This window comes from Alligator mississippiensis, chromosome 2 (assembly GCF_030867095.1).
Source record: "Alligator mississippiensis isolate rAllMis1 chromosome 2, rAllMis1, whole genome shotgun sequence".
NCBI classification, from domain to species: domain Eukaryota; kingdom Metazoa; phylum Chordata; order Crocodylia; family Alligatoridae; genus Alligator; species Alligator mississippiensis.
The window spans coordinates 140,573,529-140,587,458 of NC_081825.1; positions in this window are offsets into that span (position 1 = coordinate 140,573,529).

Consider the following 13,930-nt stretch of genomic DNA (forward strand, 5'->3'; position numbering starts at 1 on the left):
GAGCTGGAGAGAATGCTGGGCTCATATGCCCCCAGCTAGGTAATTGTCAAGCCTCCTTTTGAAGACCCCCAGGGTAGGAGCCAGCACCACTTCCCTTGGAAGTTGGTTCCAGATCCTAGCTGCCCTGACTGTGAAGTAGTGTCTTCTAATGTCCAGCTTGAACCTACTCTCAAACAACTTATGGCCATTATTCCTTGTTACTCCAGGAGGTGCTTGGGTGAACAGGGTCTCTCCCATTCCCCGCTGGTCCCCCCTGGTAAGTTTGTAGACGGCCACCAGCTCCCCCCTCAGCCTTCTTTTGTGAAGGCTGAACAGGTTCAGGTCTCGTAGCCTCTCATAGGGTCTGCCCTGCTGTCCCTGGATCATGCGAGTGGCCCTCCTCTGGACCCTCTCGATGCTGGCCGCATCCCTCCTAAAGTACAGCACCCAGAACTGGACACAGTACTCCAACTATAGCCTGACCAGTGTTGCATAGAAGGGGAGGATCACCTCCTTGGCCCTGCTTGTGATGCATCTGTGGATGCATGACAAGGTGCAGTTGGCCTTACTGACTGCATCCTCACATTGGCAGCCCATGTTCATTTTGGAATCGATAATGACTCCCAAGATCTCCATATGCCACTGTACTTTCGAGAAGGGAGTTCCCCAGCCTATAGGTATGCTGCTGGTTCTTACTGTCCAAGTGCAGTACCCTGCATCCCCAGAAGCATCCACATGGCTGTTATGGCTCAGTAAACTTACCTAATATGGAAAACAGAAAAATGAGGTGGCAAGATCCTTCTGCTAGAACTAGTTTAATAAATGCAAAGCAGGCACCTTTTACATTTCTTAAAGGCCGCAAGTCTAGTAAAAATGTAATGATCCAAAGGGCACCTTCTCCATATGCTGGACTCATCATGGTGAGGCTTGCCTGGAACTTAATGTTGGCATTTGTCCCCACACTGCCCAGGATGTGTTTGCAGGTTTAAGTTGTCTCATATCAGATATGAGACTGTTTTGTGTAGCTGGTTTATTTCCTTCCAAAATACAGCCTTACTTTACAACCACCAGCACTGAAACAACATATTCAAAGGAAAAGAAAAGTCTTTCCATTCAGTAAGAAGGTATTCTACAGATTTTGAGTAACTTTGGTTCCTGGTCACTGAGTCCTGGAAAGGAAGTTACTGGGAGTAAGAAAAAATGAAACCTGATGGGTGTGTCTACACCTTCATTAATGCGCAGTAGTTACTGCACATTTAGTTTAGTACTTGCTTAATGAAGTACTAACTGAATGAGCAGTAACTACAGTTACTGGGCAGTAGTGCTGGCACACTTTTTTTGTGACATTTACTGCACAGTAGCCTAATAGCACTGTGCAGTAGCATATTAGCGTGGTTTTTGACCAGCACGCTACTGAACAGTGTTATTAGGCTACTGTATAGTAAGCATCTTGTGTAGACACGCCCAAATGTTGCTTAGAGTAGGTGGATTTTTCAGAAGCCCTTAAGTGCTACTGACTTTCAATAAGATGTAAGCTCTTCTCTAACTTGAAAAGTGGGACTTTAGGCATGTTAGAAAAATGTTAGCCATTGTGTACTGGCTCTGCAGGGCAAGAAATAATTCTCAGACTAGCTACCAGAATGTATTTTTATAATGCCATAGGATTTTTATTCTGGGTTATATCTGCATTTAAAAGCAGGGATCTTCCTGCTAGCATTGCACTGCAGTGTTCAAATATGTGTTTTATACAAGAAAAGCTATTACATTCCTAAATGTGTAAGTTAAAGGGGTTTACATTTGGCTATAATGGCGAAGCAATTATGCCTGGCAAAAATATGAAAGCATATTTTATGAGTCATGGTTGAATTAAACTAGGCTGGATACCTATTCTGAAATGCTTTTCATAGGATGGGTTTCATGACTGTTTTACCCTTGTGCCAGTAAGGCAAAATAATGTTTAACATCTTGGGAGATAATAGCTAGTTAATGATACTGTAAAAGCCAGCGGCATGCAGATAGGTTGAGGCAGTCTTCAGTAGGTCAAGATATGGGGTTCTGGCTCTCAGTGCCAAGTGCTTTTGAAAATACAGTCATACATATTCCTAGGACTTCTTTTCTTTCTAAGCTGTTGTTTATAGTTGCCCAAAAGACATCATGTGATGGCAGGTGAGAGGAAATGGATGGTTTATTAGATCCTGAGAGAGACCCACTTAAGTTGATAAATGATCTGCAGTATGAAAGAGGGAGAAGCCTTCTTACTGCAGAGCATTTTTCAACTCTAATGGACATCTTGGTTTGGAGAAGTCTTGTTCTAGAGCAGTGAGTCTGAACCTTTTCCAGACTCGAGGCACCCGTCATTAGACTCAGTGCACCCACTGGAAAATGTCAGCTCTTAGTTTTCCCCGTGTTTTTTGATTACAGAAAACCAACAGAAATTTTTCTGTTGCAGAGAACTCAGAAAGATCATAACAGGTTCAGAATGTTTCCCTATTTAAATGGAGTCCCAGCTGACATCTCTAGATTTATCTTATGAATCATTTGTGGGTGTTTGCACACCTAACAGGGCTAATATTGAGCAGCACCTAGTTGAGAATCACTGGTTTAGAGCAGTGGTGTCCAACATACAGCCTGCAGGCCAGATTTGGTCCATGAATCCATATGAACCAGTCTGTGGATCACTGGATTGACCCCCTGTGCTGCATTTCTCACTGCTAGCCACACTTTAATTAGCTTTGCTATTATTTCTTTTCATTCACTTTCATAAGAAAAAGCTTTAAAAAAGTAACCGTATGGGCAGAAAGGCAACTTGAAACATATCAATTGCCTGTCTATTACTCAGGATAGAGGGTAAAACCCAAGGAGTTACAGTTGAAATCCTGAGGTAGAAAAGATTAAAACAGGCCACCAGTGAAAGGCTTTCTCATTTTCGGTGTTACTGGTTCAGGTTACAATTTATCGAGAAAGGACTGTAAGAGAGAGAGCACCCATCAGCTTCTCTCACCCAGCTCCCCAAGGCCAGCAGGAGTTTGTGCAGTGTATTTTCTGTTACTACCTTAAATTGAGGGAAATACTTGCAGACTTCTAACTTTCCAAGTTACATTCTCTTGACCTTGCTCTCTATTCTTGTCTCTTCCTAAATATTACATTGGTAGCTTATTGCCTTGAATGAATGCTTTTCCCCCCTCTCTCCAAGCATAATTTTCAAGGAAATGTACTGCAATTCTATAACGTGTCTTTGCTTTTTATTTCAAATATCTAGATGTCAGTGTGATGAAAAATGACAGGTATTCTCATGGGTAGTTCTTTATGGTCCAAAAATACTTTCTTCTCTCCAGCAGCAGCTAAAGAGGCTAATTAGGAAGGGTGGTCCTGTGCATGAGTTGCATATTTGGAGAAGCTAAATAGCCTTCTCTGCTGTCCAGCAAATCAATGGTAATGGGGACTGTGTTCCACTCTATTTGGACTCTCAGCTTTCAGTGTTGCCAAGCATAAGCTGCACAGACCATGTTCATAAGGCTGGGGATGGGACATTGGCAGGGGAGTGGAACAAGGGCATTCTTTAGGAGAAGACTCAGGGCTTTACTCTGGGAGTCTCCATAGGGGTGCTTCTTAAGAAATCAGTTATTAGGAGCTATTGCAATGGGCTCTTGGGGGAAGTCACAGTAAGTTGCTCTCCTCATCCATATTACTATGTGAAAATCTTAACAAATCTGGCTCTGGCTGATGGGAGAACAAGATTCCATGTAGGCATTAAAGGGTCTAGACCTCACCCACTGGATGTCTTAGCCACCGTGGGCTGAAGTTACTCAGCTACCTTTCCAAAAGAGATGTTCCAAATCTTTGCTTATTGTTGCCCTTTTTGGCCACATCCAGAAGACCACAGCTGTGCGGTATGTAGCGCCGCAAACATGTCTGCGGCACCACATACCGCACATTCAGATGTTCTCCATGCTGAAAGGGAATGCTGCCCGTGTGTGTGCTGCTCCACCTTTTTTTCCCCATGGGTTCTTTTGACCTTTGGATATCCAGGGGTCAAAAAAACCCACGGAAAAAAAGCAGAACAGTGCATACACAGGCAGCGAGTACTGCTCAAAAGCAGAGCCGGGCTGCCCGGAGCCACGCTGCAGCTGCTAGCCAGGCTCTGTGTGGCAGAATCACCGCTGCTGCAGCTCCAGAAGCCACCAGGACCCCAGGAAAGGCAGCTGAGGCCAGCCCAGTGCTGGCTCCCAGCCTCCCCTACCCCACCTGGGGTAACTTGCCACATGCCAAAGCACACGTGGCACAGGCGTTCCCCAGGGGCAAGTAGTGGCTCCCCAGGGAGCCAAACATCCATGCTCATGTGGACATGGCCTTTGAGATTCAAAAATGATAAAAGATGCATGAGAAGCCTCTTGCTGCCAGATTTTCCCAAATGTGCTCAGTACCCACAAGGAGAGACTTGGGCCAGCACACCTACTTCAGAGGTCCCACAGTGGCTGAGGCTGCAGACTGCACTGAACCAGTGACCCAGAACTGAAAGGTTTTGTGTCTCCTGTCGCCATTCCCCTAAGATCACCAGCCCTCAGGCAGCAGAGGTTTTCCTCCGCTTGCAAGAGTGGTGCTTCCTCCGGAGACTGCAAATGGATAAGCAGGAAGCAGAGGGGTGCTCTCAGGCTCTTCCTCTTCCCTCAAAATGGAGTTAGCAGCCAGACCCTGGGAAGCGGGCCCTGCGAGGTGGGGCCAAGAGCCAGAGTGCCTGCGTGCATGCATATGTTTGTGTGTGTTTCAACCGCCCTACAATCAGAGCCCATTGTTTCAGAGGGCAGCCTGGGAATGTTTGCTGTGGAGAGTGTATCCAACTTGGCACTGGCAATCCAGGAGCCCAGGGAACTGGTTCCTGTCACCTTCCTGAGTAGCAGAATCTGCCCCAGCCATGCTAGGCACAGGCTCATTTTTTCAACACTGACTTCTAGGAGAATCCTGGCAAAAGCAAGACTTTTCTGCACAAGATTAAAGCAAATCAGGCTTCCAGCTTGCATTCCCGGTATGCAAGCGGGCAGTGCTGAAATCAGTGGGAGCTGTGAGGAGGAGGCATGTTGCTGATTGACAAGGAATGGTGAATTGACCTGCTTTCTGACAGTCTAGTAGCTGTCTGAGTGATCCCATTCCTGCCATTAATGCATCTTTCTCTCAGTGCCTCTGTGAGGAAAGGAAGAAGATGGGATGCAGAGGGAGGGAAGCAGCAGGGGGAGAACTTTAAAGGCTTATAGACAGCAAGCTCTTCCGAAATCTGGGTCAGATCAATTGAGGAGAGAAAAAGACTAGAGACTAGATTTGAGGGAGAATTTTTCTCCCCCTGTAGATTTGTGGGGGGAAAAAAGACTAGGTTTTTTTCAATGGCATAGTAGCAGGGTTCAGTCAGACCTCCACTTAGACCTAGCACAGATGGAATTTAATCCCTGCCACTCTGGCTGCAGTGGAGTCTAATGGTGGCAAGCTGGGGTGATGGGATGACTGCAGTCTTGAAAATAGGAAATGACACCCTGTTAACTATATACTCATTTTCCTGGCTAAGGAATGAACCAAAGGCAGTTCCCTGGAGTCTTATACCAGTATTGTGTAACAGAAATGTCTGGGCTGGGAACTATATGCAGAACTCTTGGCAGAGGTGATATCTTTTATTAGACCAACTAAATAGTTGCAAAAAACATTATTTATTTGCAAGCTTTCAGGCTCACGCACCCTTCCTCAGACAAAGGAGAATGCACAGATTGTAACCTTTCTCCCAGGTAGAAATAAAGCTGCATATTGCACAAGAGAATAGAAAGCTGCTATAGATTCCCCTGGGGTGGAAAAGTTCATTTCATGCAAATTAGGCTCAAATAAAAGTTCAAGCAGTCTGGGCTAGGAACTCACATACTGAAAATTCAAGTATCCAGTGAATGGATGTTCATGTTTGTGTGTTTCAAGGATGTTACTTATTGGTGAAGGCTTCACTTCCCTGCCTAAACAGTTCTCTCTCTCACATTTTGCACACAAGAAAACATAAAGCCTCTTTCACTAGAACTGAGAATGGAAACCTGGTCTCTCCAAGGGCAACCCCGACCCGTGGGCTGTGGAGAGGGATTTGCTCCAGTGAGCAGCCACACAGCATAGTTTTCTCAGTGTCACAAATAAGGCAGAGGCTGCAAGAATGTAAAGACACAAAGCACTGGGACTTGGGAGGCCTGGGGTCTGGGTGGACCCTGACACAGGTGCTTCCAGCAAAGGTCAAGTCACTTACCCAGAATCTTTGGAAAGATGATAGGTCCCAAATGCCATTCCTCACTCAGGAGTATTCCCCATGTGAGCACAGCCAGATCACTTTGGAGGTCTGTGCCTCGGTTTCCAAACCCTTCCCCCTCCCCAGCCCCATTTTGGCTTGCCTACAACTGAGAAGTTTCTGACTTAATAACCTCCTGAATCACATGCTGTTTGTGAGCCCAGGAACCACATAGCATGAAGGTTAAGGGTATGTCAGTGGGGGGACAAGTGGGGGAGATGCAGAAGTAGGACCCATTGCTGTACTCAGCATAGCTTATTCTTTGATTGTCAGGATGGACTGGACTCCCTCCTAGGAGATGGTAGCTCTGAATTAGGCATACAGCTGAGTTTTACAAGCCCTTTCATAACCCACATAGCAATATCCTCACTGACTGTCCCCTTTCCACTGTAGGAGTGATCTCTCTCCAGAGCCAGAGGAGCAATGAACACAGATATGTACATTCTGATATAAAGAAAAATCACAGTTGGTATTGAGGGAGGGAGTGGTGGGTGCCAACTCTGGGCCCTGACTGCCCAGCCTCAAGGAACAACACAATCTCAACTTCTGGGGAAACAAACACCCTTTGGAAAAATCCTCCTGTCATTTCATGGATCACTGTAACTGGCAACATGTGAACGCTTCTAATAGGCTCTTGTTTGGAACAAGAAATAAGCCCCCAGATCTGGAATGCAGCAAAGCAGACAGAGTTTGGGGCACAGAGGGGGAAAAACGTGAAACACGTGTTAAAAATAGTGCTCCTCCTCCTTCTACAGCAGACGGTCTGCACCTCAGATAATAGGACATGTCACAAATTCTTTGGATTGCAATAAGCCTTTTGATAGCTGTGACATCACATGCAGAAATATGTTCAGTGAGGCAGGCAGGACCCAGAGGATTTAAGAGGAACAGGGATTAAAAAAAGTTAAGTGTCAATATGCTAAGAGCCTAACCCTGTCTTGCCTCAGCTTGCATATGACATAGCTTAACCAGCTAAACTGTTCAGCTCAGAGACCTGGGCTGGTATCAGCTTCCTTTCCTGCTTTCCAATTCATCCATAGAGATTGGGTCTATAAATGAGTACAGCAAGTACCACGGACAGATCATAGAACAAGCAAGTCTGCACTAGACCATGTGGGGAGGGAAAACAAAAACAATGTTAGAAATTAAGTAAATAAATTACTGGGTAGACTGAGAGGGGTTTCAGCATTGCAGCTGTTAGGTGACAGCTGTGTATCTCCCATTAGTGATCACAAAGATCTCTAACAGCTACATTCCCAAACCCTGACACCCACTGTTTTGCAAAAAGGATAGTTGAACTGCCAAAGCTTTTCTTTGCATAGGAATGTTTAGATAGAGGTGCTGATGGTGTCACAATAATCTCCAGACTTGAATAACTATTACCCCAATGGCAGAACTTGTCCTGGAAGCAAAGAACAAATGTTTGGTAGGTTGTGTATACAGCCGTCAGCTTAATCATCTCCCCTGAATAAAGTAAAATGAAAAACAAAACAAACCACAAGTGTGCCTTTTAGCAAAAAATGCGATTCATCAGCAGAGTGATGAGGCCTAGCACCCACCAGAAGCACAGAGCCAGGCCCAATATGGACAACAGAAATTCAGGAAAACAAGCAATCTCAATGCTTGAAAATGCAAAACAGGCCATGTCCTGAGGCTAAAGGAACAGCATGAAGAATCCAAGGAAAGAAAGCAGTCATGTGAAATAACAGACACTCAAGACCAATAATACAGAGAACAGGAGAATTTCAGCATGATTGAATCTGTGCAGTGAGCAGGCAGATAAAACATGCAGATGATATCAGCTTGAAATGCAATGCTAATTCAGATCTGACCCTTCTGATATATGCGACTGTATTGAATGTGCTCATTAGAATCTAAGCTAACTTTTGTTGTGTTGAATCTATTGATGGCAATTAATGGCTAGCTTTACTTGATGTTCCAAATACACTTGGTGCTTGCCAACATGGCAGCACTGTTACCCACACCTTTCGCTCGAGTGACTTTATTTATGGCTACATTCAGACGAACACAAGAATCATGACCAGCACTATAGGGAATCAGGATGCCTTTTTGTTAAGTTAGTTTATGCAGCTTCCCAGGCATCATTCCCCAGCACTCAAAGATACATTTTTTCATTGAAACTTTTCTACGGGGCTTTCAGATTTTTGGTTTCAGCAAGATTTTGTGCGTGTCTGGCAAAGATTTTTCAGTGTTCTGTTACTGAGCCTTCCCTTCCCCCTGCCAAAAAAAAAAAAAAAAGTTTCAAAACCATCCTAAAAACCCTGCTGAGAAACACGCATTCCCTGTTGGAATTTCTTTTTCAACAAAATAGCTGCTTCCCCTCCAAAAAATTTTTTTTAGATTGGCTTCGATGTTCTGGTTCAAGATAGCTCAGACAGCAGTAGGTTCCCTTGTGCTGGGAATTATCTACTGGTGCAGACCTTTGTGGTGGCTCTGCCTCATCCTTTGCTAGCAAAGGTCCTTGAGAGACTTCACACCTGGGGTCTAAGCTAGAATTGTCTATATCTAACTTAACCTTGCGCCAGACCTAGGCAGTTCTGATTTACGGAGCCACAGCCAATTGTCCAGCTAAACCTAAATGGAGCCTGCCCAGGTGGAAAGTAAGGGCCCATTTTTTCCAGCTCCAGGAATGGCTTATTTCTATGCTGCATCTACAAGCAGTCTATCTTTCACCCTCTGGAAATGACATTTCCCATGAACAATCCCATTTGCTTCCTCAGCCAGCATATGTTGTACGCAAGTTAAATGTGCAATTAGGCACACGATGCCAAAATTGGAAAAAAAAATCAGCCATAGAGAATCACAGCTCCTCACCCTTATTTATGCTTATAAATAACTAATCTGATAGGAAGTGCAGAACACCCTTACAGTGCCTTTGCCAGCAGCCAGTCCCACAAAGGGAGGAGTGGAGTCTATCCAACTGTTGTGGAAAGAGACCTGCCTTCCAGCACATGAACTGAAAGTGCTGTCTAATGAGCATACAACCAAGGTTCTGTCTGACATCTCTCCAACATGATGCAAACAAGCAGTCCATGGGTGCAAATTTATTTTGTGGAGGTCCATGTAAATATGTGAAGCAGGTGCTGGAGCCCCCACCTACCCCTTTATGGCATGGACTTGTGGGCAGAAAAGTACCAGGAAAGGCTTCTGTGTCCCACTGACAGTGTCCAGACTTGAGTGGTTTGACATAAATACAGTACTTCACTTTCTATGAGTTTGAAACCATTGTAACCTTCAGCACACAAGCCTGCGCCTGCTATCATCTGGATCTAGATGCTCACTCAGCACATTGGTGTATTACTCACTCATTTCCCAAAAATGCTGTAACATTTTGCATAAGGCCGGTTTAGTCACCAGACTATCAGTTGCAAGTTTTAGTCTGACAGAACAGAGCAGGGCTATGAGGGAAAAAAAGATTGTGAATGGTATGCAGGTGCTAGGGACGAATGCAAAGTTGATTTTTAATCTACTCGAGTTACATCAAGTGAATGTACAATCAACCTGGCCCAGGACCCTGTCAGAGGGAAGACAACACAGATCCATGGTACAAAGGATGCTGCTGCCTCTATTATCAGATGCCTGGGCAGCTTGTGGCAGGGATTATGGCTCTGAGAGCTCCCTCCGGTGGCATTTTATACCCTCTCACACAGGACAATCACAGCATCTGCTGCAATAGAAAAACAGTCTCAAGCCTTCAAATCTTGGAGCTTTTTAACTGCAGGCCCCAGACCTGCCCTCTTGGCTCACTATCCCCATAGACTGCATAAAGGGAAAACAGTCAGCCTCTCCTGGGAAAACTGCTTCTGGACAGTGGCTGAGTTGTCCTGGCCCTGGGAGGCTGTTACTCACAGCATAGCTGAAGTGATCCCAGCCACGCCCCTGTAACAAACCTCAAGCTGGCAATGAGAAAGGAAGATTAATCACTGGTCACACAGGGGCAGGGAAGCTGCCTGCTTCTCTGGTTGGCATGGGTGAAGGTAGCCAGGCAAGGCCTTCACAGTTTAATGTACTCAAAGAGGGGTAGCCTTTCTTTTCCTATGTTCTTCTCTGGTGCTGACCCACCAGTTCCCTGTAATTCCAATAGCTGATTCAAAGCCAGGCCTGATGCTGGGCTTGCCCCATCTGGAACAGCTTCTCGGGCAGTTTCTCCAATGCTCAGCCTCTCTCTCTGGGGGACAACAAAGCTGTGCTCTTCTTCAGCCACTGCTCTCTGTGATGGCTTCCTCTCTTTCATCCTCTGTATCCTCACAAATCTTTTCTGACACCCTGGCAGATCCAGTGATGCTACCCAAGCATTGGCAGTTCTGTGGGTGGCATATTGGCTCATTTGAAGACTCTTACCTTCATCCCAATTCAGCACCTCATTCTGAGCTATTCATTTACTTGAATTGTATTGATTGCGGCCTTCCAGATGCAGTCAGCCAGCAGCTCCACCACCCCAGCTGTGTACTGTATCCTTCACCGGGGCTCACTGAGACAGCAGGACTTCAGAGTCAGCCACTTCCTTGAACAGAGGCTTTCAGAATAGCTTTGCTTAAGCAACACATGGAAATGGTTTGGGAAGGCCCAAATTGCCATAGGCCAGTGATAGCACTGCATTTGAACACTGTATAAAGGACTTCTCCTAGACACTAGATTTGTATCTAAGCGCATGTTCTTTTCCTGGGTGTGTAGGCTATCAGGACTTTGACTAAAACACCATTTGCATCAATACAGCTCCAAGTAAGCATGTTTCAGAATGCATACAGACACATATTAGAGGGATAGTCCATAATGATGGTATTAATGTGTAAAAAAGACATACCTTGAAGGAAAACATTATTTTCAAAGGTTTAAAAAAATAAATACTTTGCACTTTGTTATGCTAGTTTCTCACGTGCATGTGATCCCATTTATATATTGTTCCCCAAAACTTACAATACAGCCATTTTTAGCTTTGAAAAGTCCCAAAACATTGCACATGTAATGCAAATGAATCCCGTTTAGGCTTGTCCTGGTCCCTTCCACTCAGATCCCTTTGTTCTACAGCAGATGCTGACAGAGTGCTTGTTCCCTTCTGAACTTCTGACTCCTTGAAGCTCTCAGCAGGGGGCTTCCCTTCTTCCTTAGGCCTCCCCCCCAGGCACCAGGCTTACAAGAATGTGCATATAACTTCAGGCAATCTTGTATATATCTGATGTCCCATATAGCTCTGTAACAGCAGTACCCTCAGTCAGTGGTACAGAGAGCCTCAGTAGATAATGAACAGTGCTGCTTATGTGAGATTTTTTTTTTTTTTTACTAATCTTAACTTATTTGAAACTAAGCCTTAAATTATTTGAGACTATTGATGCTAGCTGTTTATTGTTAATAATGCCAAAAGGCCAACCTAATCAAAGGGTACTAAAACAGTGAATTGCAAAGGACTCTGACCACATCTAATAAGAAAAATATTTGTTTCTAGTTTCCATATGAGAAAAAATTCTAGATCCAGCAACATACAAAGACTAGCACCCATTTAGCTGCTAAGCAAAGAAAAGGAAAAAGTATACGCTTGTCTTGGCCAAAAGCCTAGTTCTTCAGAGCCTAATAATATCGCTGCTGACCTCTGTAGAGCTACAGCATGCAGCACCAATCCTTAGCACAGACTAAATAAACCATCTTTTTGTGGTTTCTTGGAAAAACACTGCTTAAATCAGCATGTTTCAGATGACCCAACTATAAGGACACACTATCTTGCCATAGTTTAAAATTCTACAGTTGTGGACATTCGTGACAATAGAAGGGAAAGCCATGTAGTGATTGCTGTAGGTGTGACAACAGACAATCTGGCTGTTTATATTAGCCAGTTTGATGACTGGGAAACTCAACTGAACCTAGTAAACCTCCCCTTTCGACATATGAGAATAGCACATTTTACAAATGCCTTTATGCTTAGTGGCTGCATCTACAGGAGATGCTGACTGTACAGTCGTTACTGCACAGTCATTTAGTACTTGTATAAACATTGACGAACCGTTTTATCATGACACTGACTGTGCAGTAGCTCATTACTACTGTGTTGTAGCATTGCATTATGTTTCCTGCCACATGATGCTACTGCGCAGTAGTAACAAGCTACTGCGCAGTCAATGTCTCATGTAGATGCAGCTACCATGGCCTAATTCTGTTGCAAACAATTAAAACAAGTTGCATCTACTTTCATATGCTGCAGCCTACACACTGACAGCAGCAACAGCCCTATTTGCATTCCACCCACACCTACTGCACTTCATGTGTTTGGTGCATGGCCTCAGTCAGGTTACTGAACAAATTGCACTTGAGTTTCCAGCTGTCAGTTCTATCACATCAGGTGTGAAAAAAGGTATTTATAAGGATGCTACTGACAGTTCAGCACTCCAAAGAAGTTCAGCCTGACATGTCCCTAACACCCTAGCCTGTACTGACACATTGGGAAACTTGGCTAATCCAGCCTATTTGACATTCATGATTTTGAGGCTGTAAAAAATGTCTCAGAAGTTCTGAAGCCAGCAAGACAGCCTCTGTCAGTGCTTTCGACAGCCCTATAGGCAGGAGGATCTGGCAATGACCAAGTCATCCTTTTCTGCTCTACTGTAAGCAATCAAGAAACTCAAGATTTGGAGCCCTCTTGATCCACAATTCCCTTGACCAAATTAAGGAGTTTGAAGAAAAACTCAACTCTGCTCTACATGATGTATTCAAGTGGTGTTCAACCTTTTTTTTTATGAAGAGGCTGAACCTTAAAATCAGAAGTGGGCTGAGGGCCAGGGGAGGGGCAAGGGGTCTGCAGCCACACCCCCTTCAGCTGTGCAGCGAGCCCTCTTGAGCTCACCAGCATGTCAGTGCAGGCTCTGGCTAGAGCCACACTTTCATGTGGCTTCAGAGTCCAAGGCGTGAATACTGCCGATGTTCATCCCATCTTATCATCTGTTGCTGAACTCAGCAAGGGGGGACAAGAGGTAGGACCTCCAACAGGAGTCACACTGACATGCTGGGGAACTCATGCTGGCAATGGGCTGTTCACACAGGCTTGATAGGCTGCATCTGACTCGCAGGCCAAAGTTTGAGCACCACTGACGTACATTGATGGCAAGATGCAGAGACTTTTGAAAAAGAAGCCTGGGTAGGAAGCGCTGTTAGCTGGGAACAGTTCCTTGGACAACACTGGTCCAGAACTACCAGAACAAGTACCAGCTGTGCCAGCTTCTGCTGAGAGGTCTTTCTCTGTGTATAAACCCACCCTGACTGAAAAGCACCACAAATTAACACCAAAAAGCTTAGGAAAATGTGAGTTACCTGTTATGAAATCAAGCTATTGGACAAGCAAGTAAAAGAACATAATATACAGCTACTCCTCACTTAACATCATAGTTACATTCTTGAAAAATGCAACTTTAAGCAAAACAATGTTAGGCGAATCCAATTACATCACAGTAGTTACCTAATAGCAGGCAGTGGCCAAATGACGTTATAACTGAACATTGTGCAACTTTAAATGAGTATGTTCTCTAATAGATCAGCAATGTAATAATGAAACAATGTTAACTGGGTCGTACCTGTAAGTGTTTCTTAAAAGGGACATGAATGTGTTTTGGACACAAGTTTTACTTGTTACATGGATGGTTACCC